This window comes from Coturnix japonica, chromosome 12 (assembly GCF_001577835.2).
Source record: "Coturnix japonica isolate 7356 chromosome 12, Coturnix japonica 2.1, whole genome shotgun sequence".
NCBI classification, from domain to species: Eukaryota; Metazoa; Chordata; class Aves; order Galliformes; family Phasianidae; genus Coturnix; species Coturnix japonica.
The window spans coordinates 7,746,198-7,753,422 of record NC_029527.1 but is presented as its reverse complement, the minus strand read 5'-3'; positions in this window follow the sequence as shown (position 1 = coordinate 7,753,422).

Genomic DNA, 7,225 nt, shown 5'->3' with positions numbered 1-7,225 from the left:
TTGCTTTTAATCTGCTGAAGTTGCCATGTAAAACTTGAGCTTTAAGACTTGGAAACCTGATAGCAGCTTGGAGTTCCCTTGGAAATCACCAGAGATGGCCTAAGAGCACCTAAAAGGAAGAGAGTGTGAGTTCTGTTTTCTTTAATTGAATTTTTAATTATTATTTGATATTTGCTCTCTGCACGAAGAAGTTAACTTTGTCATCGGCCTGGCTAGATGCTGAGGAAAAGGCTCATAAATATTCATTTGAAACTGTTGTAAATTAATTCCACTGCACTTCTTTGTGGTTTTGCTTCTCACAAGCATTCGAGTGAATGCGTTTTGGTATAAGGGGATGGTAAACAGTAAAGCCAATTAGAAAAAAGTATAGCAGTATTTGCCAAAATAATAAAAAGACAAGTTATTCACTTTGAAATCACAAGCAGATTCAGATCAGAGAAGGAAGAACTGCTGTCACCCCACTGGGACCAGCCAATATGCTGCATCACCTGCATATCCAAGTGGGTCACACTGCACATTTCAAGCAGCAGAAGTAACTCTGAAGTCTTAACAACTGGCATGGAAATTCACTGGAAGAGTTTAACCAAAAAATGGGAAAATGAGCAGCACAAGAGCAGCAGTTCTTCCTGGATTCTGCAGGTGAATGCTGAGCTTTTCTCTGTTGCTTCTACCTTTTTATTTTGCCTTTTTATTATTTTATTTTTTAGTTACTTCAAGTTTTTTGTTTAGGCAGCTGAAATATGTATTTCACCTGCAGTATTTATTATTCCAGAGGTGAATGTGGATCTGTTTTGAGGCTGGAAAAAGAAACCCAAACACTATTACTGTGAGATTTGGGGTCTCTCTGCTATTCCATAAGCTTATGAAAGAAGAAAAGTTGAGTCCTGATTATCAGGACTGTGTGCATGTTCACATTCACACCTTAATGTGCAATGCAATGGTTCTGTTCCCTCCTCACCCCCCTGCTTCCTTCCTCCACACAAGGTCTAATTAAAACAAGAATGCACTGGGCTGCCTTTTACTCTGTTTCATCTGCTGGAATATTTTTTTTTATGTTAAATCCACCAAGGAAATCTCCTCAAGGCTTTGAAGTCTTGGGGTGTGTGAATAAAGATGTCACAATGCTAGACTTGGGGCTTCTTAATGAGGACAGAAGGTTTGATGTTGGAACACTTCAGTGCCCAAAGGAAAGAGATGCTTTCCAACAAGCTCCCTTTCTTGCTCTCTTTTTTTGTATTCTTGTTGCAAAGGCCAAACTTTTTTTCTCTTTTTTTTTTTTTTCCTCTCCTGTATCTTTTATTCTTTTTCCATCCCTCAATGAGGAAGAGGAAAAATGAGGAGGAAATGCAGTTTCATAGAATAATTTGAGCTGGAAAGGACCTTTAAAGGCAATGAATGGGGACACCCACAGCTCCATCAGGTGCTCAGAGCCTGTCCAGCCTGACCTTGGCTGTCTGCAGGCAGGGGACGTCACCACTGCCCTGGGCAGCCTGTGACAATGCCTTGTTCTACAAACCCCATCATTATTCATATCACTATATATTATATTCATATATTATATTATCTCAGTGCCCTATCCAGACTCCTGCTCCCCTTTTCCCACCTGGGCTGGTGTAACATGCCCTCCTTCTGTACCTGCCTTCCTCTCATCTTAAAAGTTCTGACTTAAAGAACTTTGCTTTACCAAGACACAGCTGAGCCTATGGGAACAGTTGGATGTCATTAAGGCAGAGCTGGGTATTCTCTTGACCACGCCACTTTTTTGGTGAAGAAAACTACTGAGTTTCTTGAGAAGAGGTGTTTCCTACACGGCATCCCCTTTATTTTAGGGTGTGCTATTCTCTGAGGGTATGTTGTGTTGTCACAAGTTTGTGCCTCCATGAAGAGATCAGGAGGAGTATTTTCCTTTGTAACAGAGAAAGAAAACTTTAGGGCAAAGCTGTAAGTCCAATCCAGTGACAGCAGAAGCCAATTTAGCTCTTAAATACAGTCTGTGTACTTTTTCATTAAGCTCAAGCATAGCTGGAGTTTTTGCTGCAAACCTCAGGATTTCAAGCTCAGCATGAGTCAGTTCCAAAGTGCTGAAATATTTAAGCTTGGTTTTTGTTTTTTTGGTTGGTTTGGGTTTGTTGTTTTGGTTTTTGTTTTTTTTTTTTCCCCACTCAGAAGCTGGATTTATTGATACCAAATGAGCTCTGTCATTTCTTTGCTCAGAAAATCCTGATGTTTGGTGTTGGTAGTGATGATAATGCTTGCCTGAAATTAAGCTCTTTTCATTGACTGGCCACACCTACTCAGTTCCAAATAAGATGCAATCTTCCTTCTCCATCAGGACTCCTCCTCGAAGCCTGTAGTCCTCTTGCTTCCTTGGGCAATGCTAATGCATTTTAACAGGGACATGGGTGCATGCTCACTTCATTAGTTTGTACTTTGATGCAATTGTACAGGTCTGTAGGCTGCTGGGAGAGGCAAGGTGCCAGCTTGTAAAATACATGAGCAGGTGTAAAGATAGAGCAAGGGGAGAGTTAATGCTTCTGCTTTGCAAGGAGTTATCAGCCATTCCCTTCAGAGCAAATCACAGTTGTTTGGTTGTCTGGTTGTTGGTTGTTTGGTTGTTTTTGCTTTTAAACAAAGTGTGTAGCCCCATGTGACTCCCTCTAAGGGTTGATTGCTCAGGTGGAGACTTGTGTTGGAAAACACAAGATTTCTCAGCCTCCTATTTACTGAGCAAACTTGCTGCAGCAGCCAAAGGTGCCCACTGTTACCCTGTTGGAGGATGAGTGTGGATCCAGGCAGGGAGGCAGCTGGTCTGGAGTTGCTGCAGGAGTTCTGACAGGGCTTGAGTGCTCAAGTGAAACCCTTCACTGCCTGCTGAGCTCAACACTTGTAATGATGTTATACCAGGGCCCTGACTTTGGGCTCAAGACTGAACATTCAGCAGTGTCAAGTTGTTTGCTCGGGGGCTGGCTGTTTTTTAGGTGAGTATGGGAGTATACCTGAGAGAATAGGTTGCCCTCTACTTGTATATGCTTTCCAACTCCTTTGCCAGGGCACCTCAAAAATATAATGCCTAAGCCCAGTAAAATCCCAAGGAATCACAGGACCAAACCCCAATACCCCAGAGACTGCCTGACCTGGTCTCTGGATATGACCATTCTTTGGACTGGAGGGCAGTTGTCTGGATCCCTACCACTACTTTACCAAAAGCATTCTTTCCACAGTCAGAGGATTAAGTCCTGCTCAGGTTTAAGGTCTCCTGCTCTCTCTGTCTGCATTAAGCCATCTGGCTTGTGTGCCACTGACCTTTGTCAGCTTGCATTAATTCGCAGGGGTTGATGAAAGAGTTCCAAGCTGCAGGGCTATGAGTCACTGCTGGGAGCTAGATGGGTAATGAAAAAGCTGTTGCATTTTGTTTTGAATTCCAGATCTTCACAGATAAATCTCTGTTTGGATCCAATCAGATTTCTATAAAATTCCCTTCCTATTACAACACTAATTTGTTTGCTGGCATTTTGAGCTCTGTGGCCCAGCCACCCAGCTGCAGGTGGGATTCTGTATCACCTTCTACATCACAGTGTGCCATCCTCCTTCATTTTCCATGTGCTTCTAAACACCTACTTGAGCATCTTTCTCAAGGTCACCCTCTATACCAGCATTCCCCTTCCTGTCTTGCAGCATACCCAAGCAACTTAGTGTCTCCACATCAATGCATCTAACCAAAATGTGTTAGCAACTGATATATCTTGCACAACCAGGCCAGGCAGCTGGGGATGCATCCAGCACTACTCAGCCTTTTCACACATGGAACCCAGGTCCCTGTAGCAGCACAAATGCCATCCAACAGCCCCAATTTGGTTTGCTGAACATCAAGGGGCCTGTTGGCATTCACAAAAAAATACCCACAGAGTTTTTCCTATTCATTCGGGGAAGTATTTTCTTTCTTGCTTTGTTGGTTGGGTGATTGTTCAGTTTACTCTGCTGTTCTGTCAGGTGGCCACAGAGGTAAAGGGTTCCACGTGACCAGCCCTGTGCCATCCAGAAAGAATAGCAAATCATAGCAGTAAGCAGCTTGCTAGCTCTCCTTTGAAAGGAAGTTAGCCATTTGAGCCTGACTTTGTGAATAGCATCCCTGGGGGCTGGGAACACTTTCCAATGAATGGCTTCCCTCTTCTGGACTGTCAGCTTGGGAAATCCTGTTTGGTATGCTCCCATCTCAGCTCCTTCTGCTGTCCTTTGTGCCTCCCCAAAGCATTTCTCCAGGGAGAGGTAGCAGAGCTGCATCTCTTGGCTGGATCTGCAGAGAGGCATGATTGCAGTGCATCAGCTCAGGTCACAGAGATTAGGATGGGTGATCAGAGGTCAGGGTCCCCAAGGGATCTGACCTGCAACCTCTGTTATTAAAATACACATAAGTGCAAGCAGCCTTTATTGCATCATTCGTAATTAGGCAGCAAAGTTGACATGAAAGTAAATAATAAGAAAGCATTTAAGTGAGATAGGAAAAGACTAGATGATCTTAAAAGCCTTTTCCAACCTTAAGGAGTCTATGATTTTGATTCACAATTTGCACCCAGAACTGAATGTCTGGAGGTAGAGAGATGAAGCGAAGACAACGAAGAATCTCTTCACATCAAGGACACACATAGCAGTAGACGGAGCATAAAGGTGATGATTAAGGCATCCAAAGGTTCTGCCTCCAATGTTGCTCTGTGCATTTCTGATGACAGGGTTGCACACATAACCTTTGCCATCTGCAGTGTGGACATCAAGGAGAGCATTCAGCTCAAACTACATGTGAACAGACATTCAGATCTCAGACCAAAGCACACCCACTGGGTTTCCTAAGACAGAATAGATGCATCCTAGCTTAGATCTCCTTGTTCTTTCTAGGATCTATAAAGCAGGTAAAGGAGAAACATTTACCAGACTTTGAAATACGTGGAGCAAACCACAGTAGCGCCCCTTGTGTGTCAGTAATCAAGTGCAACTGAAGCCATTGCATCCTCTCTGTGGGTGAACAGCCACAGACCTTGGAGCAGTGAGAAATTGTCCCTAAAGAGGATTTCAATGACCACAGGTCCAAGATACTTTAGCACAGCATACAACTGAGTATCCATTTGCAACAGCCTCTAGCCAAACTTCTTAGAGATAGATGATGATGTTGAGATCAGGTGGGCTGGCAGAAATGGTGTGTGTTCAGCAAAATTCAGTATCCTTTTTTCCCCTATAGAAATTACTGCCATTTGAAGTACCCACCAGTGGCACTATAAGCCAGACCAGCTGTGTCTGCTTAATTAACTCAGTGCTCAGATGAGGTTGATTCACAGAAACAGGGTGGAAGGCATGAGTCAATTGAGGTTTTCACCTTTTTTTTTCCCCTCAATCTGTGCTGCTCTGAAGGATTTTGACCAATGTCTCCCCAAAGAACCCTATGCATAATATCAGAAAGCTTGAGAGATTTACCCTTGGTGCGACCTTGAAGTAAGCATTGTACTGACTTCAGCATCTGTGTGAGGAGTAAACAAGAAGCCCCACAGAGGGATACCAGCTCTCAGCAATGAGTTTCAGCAAGCATCACAATGAGCTTGCTTGGTGTTGGAAAGATTGCCACAGCCATAAAGCACCATTTTAGGCCTGCATTGGATTGCTACTCATCCCTTAGCTTTCTGGCCTAGAAATACTCAAAAGCAAATGCAGTGTACATTGCTTCTACTGTGTGTGTTTCCTTCCACACAGCATGACCAGTTCCTCATTCTTCATCTTGGCCCTGTTTAGCGTATCTCATGCCAGAGGCTGACCCAGCCGAAATCTGTGTTTCCAGCTCTGTAGAGAGAATCGCACATCTTCAGCTTTTTTGTTGCTACTGCCTTTTTAGGAGCAGGATACTTTAAGAATTCTTTCATTCTTTAAACCTTGCTAAGTCGTAAGTGATGAGCAACGACCCATGAAGGTCGAAGCAGCAATGATTCTTGGAGGATGTTCTACTTGTTGGAGCCAGTTATTCCCCTGAGACGCAGCACAAGAGTTGGATTGCTTTCCATACAGCAAACATGCACACTGCCAGATCACAGTCTTGATTATATCTATATCAACCTGCTTAAAATACCATTGGCTGCAATTAAAGTACAGACACGGACCAGATGCTGCAAGCTGCGCCTGGTAGTTCCTGCTTCCAACACAGAACTACTTCAGCATCAAAACTTACCCTTTGTCTTCCTCTTCTCTTCCTGACATCCTCTGTGAATGAAAACAATATATTTTCTGCTAACTTCTTTTCATTGTGGTGTCCCTGCAACTTCTGATGGTCTGGTTCAGGCCTACCCCATTGCACCATCATCCCCTTAAAACTAAAAGCAGGATGCTCATTTCAGCACATCTGCCACTCAGCCTTTTCTCTCTCTGAGAATCAAATAAGCAGTAACCCACATTGCTCCTCCACTGGTGAGCAGAGCTTGTGATGCTTGGCCTAGGGTTAATTGTAGGGCTAACCAAGTCATGAAAAAAAAAAAAAAAAATTCTGGGAAAATGCAGAAGATTTCTCACTTGGTTGGACCAAGCAATCTTTCTTATTAAAATTTATTGTCACAGGGCAGCCAAACAGATCTCTCTATCACAAGATATGCTTCTCCTTCCTTGCAACTTCAGGCCACAGTAGACATGCATTTCACTCTTACCTTTTCAGAAAGTTGGCTCAACTTTCCTTCTGCTCCAGTGGTGAGTCAGGGGAGGCCAATCAGCAAGATTCAGAACACTCTGCACTCACTGTAGCTTGTCAGCTCCACTCATAAGAGAAACTCCACAAGGGAGGGATCTCCAACCAGACAACCTCCCTCAGTGGCAGTCAGCCCTTAAATGAGGTCTAGGAGAGGTGCAGCCAGGCTCCACCCTTCCAGTACACAGATGAATTGCCTTCACCTGTGCTCCCAGGGCTGACCTGGTCCTTTCCCCAGGTGCTCAATCAGTGGTTCAGGCCATGACTCAACAGTTACCTTACACTGACCTGTGCCAGAGCCTCACTGCCCTTCATATAAAAATTTCCTTATATCCAGTCTGAATATCCACTCTTTTAGTTTAAAATCATTGAAGTGATCACTGAAGTAGGAAACTGTAGCCAGAGATTTCCTAGTGCTTCTGGCCCAGTAATGTACCCTGAAAAATCCAGTTAAAGACTAAATCTGATGGAGCATCCCCTATTGCTCAACTACCCTTTAAAATCCCATTACTG